Source organism: Anabrus simplex, chromosome 2, assembly GCF_040414725.1.
Source record: "Anabrus simplex isolate iqAnaSimp1 chromosome 2, ASM4041472v1, whole genome shotgun sequence".
In the NCBI taxonomy this organism is placed as follows: Eukaryota; Metazoa; Arthropoda; class Insecta; order Orthoptera; family Tettigoniidae; genus Anabrus; species Anabrus simplex.
Genome location: NC_090266.1, coordinates 1,155,321,119 through 1,155,334,356, shown reverse-complemented (window position 1 = coordinate 1,155,334,356; position 13,238 = coordinate 1,155,321,119). Strand labels below are relative to the sequence as shown.

Below are 13,238 nucleotides of genomic sequence, written 5' to 3'. Positions count from 1 at the left end.
GAACCACGGAAAACAATTTTCAAAGCTGCCGATAGTGGGGTTCGAACCCACTATCTCCCGAATGTAAGCTGATAGCTACGCGACTCAAACCACGTAGCCACTTGTTCGGTGCATTCCTTGTACAATTGTCTTTTGGCACTATTGCAACTTTAAAAGTATCGCTCGCTTGACTTTGCAACATTTAATTGGCCATGGCTGAAATCTGGCTTTGGTAAATAGAGACCTACACGTCCCTTGAGGTTTATTTATCGTGATAAAAAATGCCAAGCGAATTGGAAATAGATGGCTCTTGAAAGAAAATGGAAGTGTTTTATCGAATGTTGTTAATCATTTCGAGGGATTAGAGCTCTCTGTCCAGCTTTATCACCACGTATTATTTCCAAATCTAAACAATTCTCGTACATACTTCTTAGAATTAGGCCTTGATCTGGTTCCGTTTAGAAGCCGTTGGGAAACGTTTCGATATCTAAAGAGCATAACTATTGCTCCAATGTTTGGAATAGGAAGGTGTGGAAGCAAGTCATTAACTCGAAATAATTCAAGAATTATGCAGGAAAATGAAGTAGCTAGCTTTTATCTTCAGTACTGATCTGTTGACGCTAGTGTATGGTTTTGAATTATCGGGTATAAGCCCATTGACTTTCGTAATTAATTAAGAATGGCAACTTTTGAGAAAATGATGTCATCTCTCGCAGAAGTGAACGTTTTGCTGTAAATTTCAATGATGATATCATTCTGGCTTGTAGTTCAGTAACATTTGATCCGTCACCATCTACAGAGAGGCAGTCGCCGTTACCGATTTCTTGCAAAAAATCAGCAAATTACATTTTTATGTGGTTTTGCGCGTCTATTTTTACGTAAGCGGCGTGTTTTGACGAATGGTCAAAGAGGAGACTGTTTAATACAATTATAACTAAATAATTGTTTGGCGATAAGCATGTAGCAAAACAACAAAACCTTTATGAAATCTCCCCCAGGAACTATAATTTTCCCACTAGAAGGACTGGAATGGCATTAGAAGACGATTCACATACTTTAATGTAACAGGTGAGTGAAATGCAAAAGTCCTAAACTATCACAGCTATATTTTTCAAATTTATACCAAAGATGTAATATATCAGAAGACTGTAAGTTTTCAATTCAGTAGCTTTAATGGTTCAGAAGATATGGTCAAATTACTTTATTTTTATGGGACGCCATAGGAAAGTCCCTCGTATTGTAAATTTGATTTTCTCAACTGCATATTTTGTCAACGTGTTCACCATACATGCACTTTTTTAAATTGCCCTGGGTTTTAATGTGCGAATGATAGCTAATCCTCTAGATTTTTTAAAAAATTTATGAACTCATGATTTTTTCCTTAAATATCAGCAAAAAAATAATTTCAAAAAGTTACCGTATAGTAATTTTTTACCAGAAGAAAATCCAGCGTAATTTCAATTCACTATACATCTGTGAACTAATGTAGCAAGTTTGAACTGTCTATCTCAAAAACTGTAACGCAAGGGATATTTTATATACAGGAAGGTATTGAAAATTTGAAGTATGAGAAAAAAGCAATTAAAGATCTGTACGCACTACTCACACTAAAATCCTCCCGGTACATATGTGGGGGCCCCTCAGTTTTCTTTTTCTCCTGCTCTCCTGATGCTTTAGCGATCTTCTTCTTTTTCTGGTCCTGTCTACTAGTAGAACCTCGCTTCTTGCTATAGTATATCCGACACTTGTCGCGTTGCACAGACATTTTTAACACACACTACCACTCTTTCATCCTTGATTTCTTGCTGAAACTCCAGTGATTTAACACTCCCCATGTTGAATTCACTGACAGCTCTGGTTACACATAAATCTAGTTTCTTTTTTGAAACAAACACTTCTTATGTGCAACTAAAAGATAAGTGAAACCTAAGTGATGCATGGAGTGAACAAGTGGGCGTAGCAGAGATTAAAGCTCCGCGGCACATTTAAGTCGTTGCAGGGACTTTAAAAATGGCGGTTGCGGTTCGGCGATGCAATATTTCGATAGATGAAGGCCTGAGGTATTTTATGACGTCAAAATCAAAATTTCAAGTTTTAATTGATTTTCACGAAAATTCACTCATGGGTTACCTTAATGAATTACTACTTGAATCGATTATTTTAAAAGCCCGCAAGTTAAGAATTGCACATTTCTGGGAAACATGTAAAACTGTATAATTAATTACGTAGAGAACTTTTATATGAATTGTTTGCTTCGGAAACTTAAAGCTTGACTGAGCATGCCATAGAGACATGAAATTTACTTATTTAAATATTGCAACTGTTACTAGATTCGTTTAAACGTTCGTGACTTACGGGATTTCAAGAAGTAATGGAGATGTTTTTATCATAACATGTAAATAAATACAAAATTTAGGTTCACTTTATTAGTTTGCACATATTCCTTTTAATATGTTAAATTAAAATATTCATCTACGCAGAAAATGACTCGCAGGTCAGTTAGTAAAAAATTTGCTAAGAAACTTACGAAAAATAGGTTTTTATGAAAGTATATACCGTAAAAGGGATTCTGAAATGAACATCCTTTTTAACCAATCTCTCCGTCAGTGACTTCCCAGTCAGACATAGCTTTCGAGAATCTTTGGATTTCCTCTTCATTCGGTATGTGTCCTTCCATTTTTTTCAAATCCTCCATTTTCTTTACATTAATTGGAAGATTCTGTATGTATGTTCATTCTTCTGGGCTGCACAATGGCACTGGGAGTACTGTTAAGAAGACCGAGCTCGATAGCTGCAGTCGCTTAAGTGCGGCCAGTATCCAGTATTCGGGAGATAGTAGGTTCGAACCCCACTATCTGTAGCCCTGAAGATGGTTTTCCGTAGTTTCCCATTTTCACACCAGGCAAATGCTGGGGCTGTACCTTAATTAAGGCCACGGCCACTTCCTTCCCACTCCTAGCCCTTTCCTGCCCCATCGTCGCCATAAGTCCTATCTGTGTCGGTGCGACGTAAAGCAACTAGCAACAAAAAACTGTTAAGAAGCCTGAAGTTATAGATTACAAGACCAACAATATACTGGCTAGCTTTAACTATACCAAATCGGTCCCTAGAATACATAAAATCGTTATGCTGTGTCATCTGGAGTGTAATTTTCTTATCACGAGCCACTCCCTACCTATGGGATCCAATTACAGGACAGGACAGACTTTTCGAACAGTGGAGGTCACCGGGATTTGTAGTCAATGATGTCATTATTTCCTACAACAGTGACTGTACATTTATTTTTGCTAAAAGCAGTGGTGATAGGTGAGACACACTACATCGATGTGTAAATCCTGTCACTTTTCCTTTTCTTCCTCTTGACAACAGAACTATGTCACAGGGAAGATAGGAGTGACCGCGTAGTGGTACTTGTTTATGGAGTGAAATCTATGCTCCACCAGTGCAATAAACTTTCTCAGAGTATTGTTTTTGTTTCTGGCACAGTATAAACATCCAACACACATACTAAAACAATGACAAATTAGTCGTAACTTCTAATGCAGAGCCAAACAAACAAGCCCCTTGTATTAAAAAGCTGACCAGAGGTACAGAGAACGTACTCAAGCGGTGAATCATAGTTACGTTGAGAATCCCCACAAGTCAATGACTTACAGAGTTTCAAAACCAGTCCGAAAGTTTGCATTGTCCTCACATCCATTCTGTTCATCAGACTTGCGGAATGTCTACATAGAATGATGCATTTATATTGCAGGTTTCATTTTCTCACATAACATGAAAATGACAAAATGAGTGAGAAGTGGTTTTAAAAATAATCGATTCATTTTTCATTGGGCTTTTATTCCATATTGAGCCGTGCCTGTCGAATATCGTCAGCTACTTTGAAATTTAATTTTAATCCAGACACTGAACTCTCATTTAAATTTAGAGGAAATTTGAATGTAATGTACACTGTCCTCTACTGCTGGGAAGCAACCCAGCGATTGTCCCTGTCCACGAAGTTCAGCTGACCAATACCTATCCCCTTTCACTTCTCCTATCGTGCCATTCGTTCAGCGCTCTCACGGTTCAGGCGGTCTTGAAGTATTGGTATTGACCAATGAGAATCCCACATTTTTCTTTAATAATTTAAAAAGGCAAGAAAATAAATGATTCTGTTTTTAAAGACAAGGCCAAGAGCTTTCGTCAGAATGCTTTACGATGTCAGTCGTTTCAGCCGTTCTCTCAAAATCGATGTTACGAAAATCAGCCTAGTGTTTTAAATATATAGATAATAATAATTAGTGGCGTATGGTAGCAAATGATGTTAGTTGTTAAAAAAAATGGTAACAATGAACTGATAACCAGTATTTGTAATGTAACTTAAAAAGTGTACATTTATGTGTAATTATTAAATTATCTTTGAAGATAAGAACAAATTCAGGAACTTCACTTACACTATTTAATAGAACAAGATAGTATCCTTAAAGCTCGTGAAATTTCAATAACTTTGTGGAAAGTTACCCTGTATTATTATTACTCGAAAATGGCACTGAAGATTTAATATTACAACTATTATAACTCGGAAATACAGTATCACTGGTTGCCAGGGGCGTAACATTAATGCCTGCAATGCAGGCGGGGCCGGGCCTGTAAGAAGCCCCGCAGACTCATTGAAAATCTAATGTAAATATATAACTTCTATAAAATAATATATAATTCTGGTGGATTTTAATTTACGACTTGATAAATTAGGCGAGTCAACTAAACACTAGCATTGCGCTTGAGCGCGTGATGCTATTTAATTAATCTATGCATTTCCTAAGTAATAGCATTTGTGTGCATGACTCATTCACACATGTGGAGCATGAGTTTATATTATTTTTGGAAGGTTTATCACAGACCGATCGTCGCACGCACACACGTCATATAAGTCTGTCAGGGAATGCAGGTTGGTAATTTTAATTTAATTTCCTTGTGATGTTATTGATGAGTTGATGACAACATTTGGATGTTCCTACTAGGACGGTATCAATCCTAAGCTCGAATGCAATTATAAGACCCCTTATATATTTTTCTTTGAAATCTTACAATAATGAATAATCCCTTTATTTACATAAATTGACAATATATTGCATTAATTCTTCCTGCTGTGATTGAATTTCTATACGTTATTCATAGGTTTGCGGTCGCTTAGAAGGCCATGGCCCTTGGGGGTTGTTGCGCCATGGAGTTTGGTTTTCTTCATAGCTTTACATTTTATTTGAAGGGCCCGAATTTTAATTTTGCAGGCGGGTACAGCCCTGAAAGGGGCCCCCAGAGTCCTCGCAAATAAATATATATCTAGCCTAATGTCACTCTGCACAGAAATGATTAGGCCGCACTTGTAGAATCAGTCGAATTTTTTAAAATTTGCACATTGATAAATTGCCACTTGGTTTCACCTAGCAGCAGTTTATTGTGCCGAGTGTAACACAGCACAGCCGTCTCTCGCAACACCGCGACATGCTCCTCACAAAAGACCTGCACCAAATTATTGAAACATAATAACAGCAATGAAAATTTGTTGAAGTGTAGTGCAGTTGAGATCGTATTATGCACAAATTTTGCTGAACATTTTGTCACACATTTATTGGACAACAATGTTTAATGCCAATAATAATTTGATGTAGTAGCAATTAGTCAACTCAGTTTCGAACGAGCTCTTTTTGCGCGAAGTTAATAATACATTAGACTTATCAGTTGTGCAGTTTGATATTTTTTAAACTTTAGTTGAACAGTTTATGATTTAATGTTGTTCTTTATTGTTTTGTTTTTTGGTAATCTAATAAATTATTATAACCGAGACTTCGGTATCAGTTACAGAGTACAGTTCTGTAGTCACTGAAAAATGAAATCAATTAAAGTTAAGTTCGAACAGCTAAGTGTTCCATGGTTGGCAGTTCAGCAACTGAGCCAGTCAAATGAAACCTATTAAATATTATTTTTTTATAATCTTGTGATAACGAATAATCCCTTTGTTTGTATAACTTAACAATATATTGCATTACTTGTAAAAAAAAAAACCCATGGCACTAGAGCCCTTGAAGGGTCTTGGCCTACCAAGCGACCGCTGCTCAGCCTGAAGGCCTTCAGATTACGAAGTGTCGTGTGGTCAGCACGACAAATCCTCTCGGCCGTTATTCTTGGCTTTCTAGACCGGGGCCGGTATCTCACCGTCAGATAGCTCCTCAGTTCTAATCACGTAGGCCGAGTGGACCTCGAACCAGCCCTCAGGTCCAGGTAAAAATCTCGGGGCCTCCGGGTAAGAGGCAGGCACGCTACATCTACACCACGGGACCGGCTATTGCATTACTTCTACCTGCTGTAGGTTTTTACATTTTATTTGAGGGGGCCTATTTTTGTTTTGGTTTATGTTGATGATGATGTTTGTTGTTTAAAGGAGCCTAACATCTAAGGTCATCGGCCCCTCTTTTTTTTTTGTTTTGGCAGGCGGGCCCGTATCGCATTCGTTACGACCCTGGTGCTGGGGTAATTGCTGTAGTCAAAAGTGTGTGACAGAACGTAATACCCGAACTCTTGCAGCCGGGTCTATTTGCCAGCCTTTCTGCCCAGCACTTCTGAAATTCTGTGTAATGCAATGTGTTTCCGTGAAATTATATGTTTTGAATAGGAATGGCGTACTGTACTGAGAATCTGAGGATTGTTCGTCACCGAGCGAAGTGTCCATATGGTTAGGGTCGCGCAGCTGTTATCTTGCATTCGGGAGATCTTCTTCTTCTTCTTCTTCTCATTTTCTTCATGGGGCATCTAAATATTTGTTCCTAATTAGCGTCGACCTCTAAGATCTTTTGCTACCATATTTTTCCTTCATTCCCACCTAGATATACCTGCTCCCGTCAGAAAGCTGCAGGTTGTTCTTTTTGGGTCTTCTTGGATTTTCTCTCTCTCTTCATCTGGTAGTCCTAGAGAGTCTGATTCTACCCAGCGGCTCACATTCGAAAAGTATGTGTTCAGCTGTTTCCTCTGCTTCATTGCATTTCCTACATATATTGTCTCTTATTACTCCATTCGGGAGACAGTGGGTTCGAATCCCACCGTCGTCTGCCCTGAAGATGGTTTTCCGTGGTTTCTCATGTTCACACCAGGCAAATGCTGGGACTGTGCCTTAATTAAGGCCACGGCCGCTTCCTTCCCAACCCTTGCCCTTTCTCCTCGCTCCGTCGCTGAATACCTTCAGTGTGTTAGTGCGACGTTAAACACGTAGTAAATAATAATAATAATAATAATAATAATAATAATAATAATAATAATAATAATAATAATAATAGTTCAAAAATGAGATGAAGTTTGTATATTCATATGAACTTCCGATCTTAGAGGCGCACTCCACTGTGCGGACCACTGCTCTATGTCGTAAACATCTCTGTTGCCATTTGGTGTTTGCCCGACAAAATTAATTAAAACTCAGTCTTAGATCGCCCAACATAGATCTGTTTCTCTGCCATCTGCTAGAGTAAAACGGAATGTCGAAATTGACTAGCAGGCAGCCTAAATGTCATGAATGGAAAATGCCCGCACATGGTAGCTGAGGCCATGCCCACACCTGTGGGGTCGCGGGTAGGAACTGTGTAGCACATGTTGATTTGGCAATGGTTTACGGCCGGATGCACTTCCTGATGCCAACCCTATATGGAGGGATATAATCACTATTGCGTGTTTCTGTGGTGGTTGGTAGTGTGGTGTATTGTCCGAAGAGGAAATTGTTGAGATAAAGACAAAAACCCATTCCACGAGCCAAAAGAATTAATCAGACACGATTAAAATCTCCGACTCGGCCGGGAATCAAAACCGGGACCCGCTGAACCGAAGGCCTCAACGCTGACCATTCAGCCAAGGAGTCGGAATAATAATAATAATAATAATAATAATAATAATAATAATAATAATAATAATAATAATATCGGATTAACGGAACCTACTGATCTACGATGATCAACATCAAGGAAGATATAGTCTAAAATGTATTTGAAAACTGATAGAGTGCAGTGAGAGTAAGGATTTCTAGAGATCATAAGCATATCGTCGAGGGTCGCGAGTGTAATTATAAATAATGACTTTTGAACGGCTGCACACCACCTAATCAGTATTAATTAATGTAAGAACCACCCATTAATCTCCTCCGGAGCCTCCTTGTCTCCTTAACTAAGGCAGCATTATGAATTATAGGTTTCCTATGTCACTTCTCGGCTTTGGGCTTTAATGAAGTCGCCGCATTTTGTGCTGGATTATTAAGTCTTTCCTGACAAGCATTCACACTTGTGTGTAAATATATAGGTTTTCTCTCATCTCTCCCGATTTTCTTGTGTAATTTTCGTAAGTTTTCACTCGATGATGCAGTAAGGTACCTGAAAATTTATTTCAGTATCCTCCTCAGTCCGTATGTAGCATATGCTCTACATGTGGTTTTCTTTACATATAATAATACAAAACTATTTAAAGCAAAAATAATAATGGTAGGGAAGTCAACTCCGAGTCCTGATGTAGCATACATGCTACACGTCATAAAAACAACTTAGTGAAACATACTGCATTCTTTGGTGAATTTTTAAAATATATTTGAGAAAGATATAATCCATCGAATGCAAAAACAAGCTCGGGACTGAAGAGGGTATGTGGAACATCGTTTCTAGTTTCTGCCGTTTACCGGGCGAGTTGGCCGTGCGGTTAGAGGCGCGCGGTTGTGAGCTTGCATCCGGGAGAGAGTGGGTTCGAATCCCACTGTCGGCAGCCCTGAAGATGGTTTTCCGTGGTTTCCTATTTTCGCACCAGGCAAATGCTGGGGCTGTACTTTAATTAAGGCCACGGTCGCTTCCTCCCAACTCCTAGGCCTTTCCTATCCCATCCTCGCCATAAGACCTATCTGTGTCGGTGCGACGTAAAGCCACTAGCAAAAAAAAAAAAAAAAGTTTCTGCCGTTTGAATCCTGGGTGATGTATATCACATCTGTGTGGTGGTGGCCGGGCTGAGTGGCTCAGACGATTGAGGCGCTGGCCTTCTGAACCCAACTTGGCAGGTTCAATCCTGGCTCAGTCCGGTGGTGTTTGAAAGTGCTCAAATACGTCAGCCTCGTGTCGGTAGATTTACTAGCACGTAAAAGAACTCCGGTGGGACTAAATTTCGGCACATCGGCATCTCCGAAAACCGTAAATGTGTTTAGTGAGTCGTAAAGCAAATAACATTGGAACATCTGTGTGGTTTTGGTTCCACGTACAGCGAATTACAAAATACATATTATCTTAGTACGTACGCTACAATCACAGGCTTCACTCATGCTGAGTACGAGGAATTCTATTTGCGTGAATAGCATAATAGCATACATAGCATAATAATAATAATAATAATAATAATAATAATAATAATAATAATAATAATAATAATTTCGTGTGGCTATTTCTAGCCTCGTGCAGTCCTTGTAAGGCAGACCCTCCGATGAGGGCGGGCGGCATCTGCCATGTTTAGGTAGCTGCGTGTTATTGTGGTGGAGGATAGTGTTATGTGTGGTGTGTGAGTTGCAGGGATGTTGGGGACGGCACAAGCACCCAACCCCCGGGCCATTGGAATTAACCAATGAAGATTAAAATCCCCGACCCGGCCGGGAATCGAACCCGGGACCCTCTGAACCGAAGGCCAGTACGCTGACCATTCAGCCAGCGAGTCGGACACATGTTATTTTCTCCACATTGTCCTCGTACATTTGTGCTTCCTTTGGCTTAAACTTAATCGAGGTCAAGCACCTAACATTAAGGCATGCTAGCTTGGTTAACTTCACTGTTGGCCCAGTTAATTTTTATATGTATTTATTAATTTTTTTGCTAGTAGATTGAAACTTTTATAGACCAGTGGTCGAATAATTTCCCACCCTTGTGAGTTATTATCTTCATTGCTGATTCGAAATCAGTCTAAACGAAGGCGATTTTCGGTAAGCCGTAAGGATCACTGATCAACTTGAGGTACGATTATTTGTTTATGAATGACGAATGATGTACAGCATGGGAGATATGATTTTTTTAACCTCTCCAACGGCAGCTGAAGGTTTTCTATCATTTCCTATTTTCACACCGGGCCACTGTCGCGGCTGTGCCTTAATTAACGCCATGGCCACGACCTTCCTAGTCTTAGACTTTACCTATCCTATCGTCCCCCAATATCTAACCATGGTAGTCCAACGTTAAACATCTAGCATTATTATTAATAATAATAATAATAATAATAATAATAATAATAATGACCTGAATGTTTGTACGTAGCTGAGACAATAGCCACGAATAGACTCTCAGATTTGGAAATGAAAGAAAGGAGGTTCCTTAGAAAGATTCTTGGACCCAGAAAATCATCAGACAAGTTTACGTTTCGCATGAGACCAAACCAAGAACTATACCAACAATTTGAAAACACCACCACCACAATGAAAAAGAGGAGATTGACGTTCTACGGACATATTAAAAGGATGGGATCAGAGAGACTCGCCAACAGGATCCTCACCTTCCAGGAGAGCAGGAAGACACAAGTCGCATGGGTTTTAGAAGTCCACCGATATTTAGAAATATGTGGGATCACGGCAGAAGATATAACAAACAGAAAAATCTTCAGGCAGAGAGTTGCGGAGGTGAAGGACCTAGCTGATGAGAAAACGAGGAAGAATAGAGTATTCTCGGCAGAAGGACGAGCACGAGCAAACCAACGGATGAAGGAATACTGGTGAAAGAGGAAGGAGAAAGAACTTTAGAAAGCAACGGAAGTTGCGTAATCGCAGCCCATAGATGGCTGAAACGAAAAGAATAATAATGACTAATATCAAAACAGCCCCTCATCGCCTGAGGACAGCATGGTAAGATAGAAAGAGTTGACAGCTGCAAGTACCTCGGAAAAATCGTATAACTGAAAACTAGTGAGAGAGAAGCTGGCCGCTGCTTTTCGTTGAACATATACTCTGTAGAGGACGAAAGCCATCTCAAGGCGAGCTAAAGTAAGACATTGCAATACAGTAATCAAAACAGAGTGTCTGTATGCTAGTAAATACCTCCGAATGACAGGAATGTCGGGACTAAGGGAAGCCGAGAAATTTGAGTGGAAGATCCTCCGCACGGTAATGGGTCCAAAAATCGTGGATGACCAGTATAGGTTACGAGGAAGGGGAGAATTATACCAAGAAAATGAAAGATTGATTGAATCAATGAAGAAAAGAAGATTCAAATTTTATGGACATCTGTTTAGAATGGACGAGAAGGGGCTGACAAGACAGATTTTTAAAACACTGAACAGTAGACCTAAAGTTTCCGACGAATGGTTCAGGGAGATAAGGAAGGATTTTGAGCAGTCTGGATTCAATCGGGAAGACATCCTAAACCGAACAAAGTATAGATCAGTGATCGACAGCTTCAGAGGCTCCCATGACGAGCAGAAAATGAATAGGAGATGGACAGAGGAAAGAAGACATGCTGCCAGAGGAAGAATGCAAAGATTTTGGGCTGCAAAGAAGGCTTCCAGTAATTGATGCTTAACGTGGTCCCAAGTGGCCGTAAACGAATATAATAACAATAATTGGATGTCCGGCCGGCTTACCTCGCTACGGTAATAGAGTCATCGCCGAGTGTCGGGAACGGATGTAAATAACTCGACTCCCTAAAGGGACCAACGGCTTTGGATGCTTGAGACATTTTAGATGGGGTGATAGTTCCTTGGGTGGAGGAAATGCCACTCGAATCCATAAAGCAGCGTCTGTGACGATGTTAGGGGCGGCTGCGGCTCCTATGCAGGGCAGCAACAGTGTAGGAGAATATCTGAGGCGGGTGATCACTTGGGTGGCCAGTATGTAGGAGACGGTAATGATAAACTACTTCTATATCAGCGGCCCGAGGGCGGTAGAGGAGTATCCAAACGGCGTAAAGGACTGAAAACCTAGTGAATCAACCTGAAGGAAATTTATGGCAGGCAAAGCCGTGCAAGTTGTAAGGAAAGCAGTTTGCCTAGGGAAAGAACTTCAAAATTAAACCTCAGCTCCATGACTACCCACCATGGTTCTAAATCTTTAGTACCGGGCGAGTTGGCCGTGCAGTTAGGGGTGCGCAGCTGTGAGCTTGCATCCGGGAGATAGTGGGTTCGAATCCCACTGTTGGGAGCCCTGAAGATGGTTTTCCGTGGTTTCTCATTTTCACACCAAGGCCACGGCCGCTTTCTTTCCACTCCTAGGCCTCACCTATCCGATCGTCGCCATAAGACCTATCTGTTTCGGTGCGACGTAAAGCATATTGTAAAAAGAAATCGTTAGGAGCCTAGCTCCTTCCATTACCTCAGTACTTGATTCAGTACTATGGAAAAAGAACAAACTGAAAATGATACCCGAGCCGATAACCTCTATGAGAAAATCCAGGGCCGCAGAGTGAGCGACAAAAATTAGCGCATCGGATTCTGGGATCTGTACACTTATAAGGGAAGGTCGTGTACAGGAGAATCTCCAATTTTACGTAACCGTTGCACGTGCGTTAAATGAACCAAGAATAACAAAGCGTCCAAAATGCTTTTTCGGAAATTAACTCGAGCGACCTACAGAAAGCGATCAAGTTCGAATGTTTGAATTAGTTCGCTGGCCTGCGCACGACTGCTCCGCGTGTGGATTCACTCGTCCAGAGGCCGCTATTCCATACTAAGGGCCAGTTTTTTGGTGTTAATTTTTCAGAAATTTCATGAAAAATAAATAAAATATCGTGTTCATAGTTGAAAATATGGAAATAATTATGTGAAAATGTCGTGATAGTGTTTAATACCATACATTTACACACAGTGTTATTAAATCGATGAATAATTTTTACAAGACAATAACTGACATTTGCAACACGATAAAGTAAGCGTTAAAAATAGTAAATAATAAATTTTACCTTCTTAGAAACAATCCTACTCGGTTACATTTGTATATGTCCAGCTCCATGGCTAAATGGTTAGCGTGCTGGCCTTTGGTCACAGGAGTCCCGGGTTCGATTCCCGATGGAGTCGGAAATTTTAACCTTAATTGGTAAATTTCGCTGACACGGGGGTTGGGTGTATGTGTCTTCATCATCATTTCATCCACATTACGACGCGCAGGTCGCCTACGGGAATCAAATCAAAAGACCTGCATCTGACGAGCCGAACTTGTCGTCGGACACTCCCGCCACTAAAAGCCATACGCCATTTCCATTTTTTTTTTCCATATTTGTATATTCAAATATATGTAGCATACA

General features: G+C 40.2%; 1 protein-coding gene across 1 annotated transcript in view; it reads left to right on the top strand.

The window, feature by feature from the left end:
* Positions 1-13,238, top strand: part of LOC136863367 (beta-1,3-glucosyltransferase) — a 589,711-nt gene that overhangs the window by 63,745 nt on the left and 512,728 nt on the right. The window lies entirely within an intron of this gene.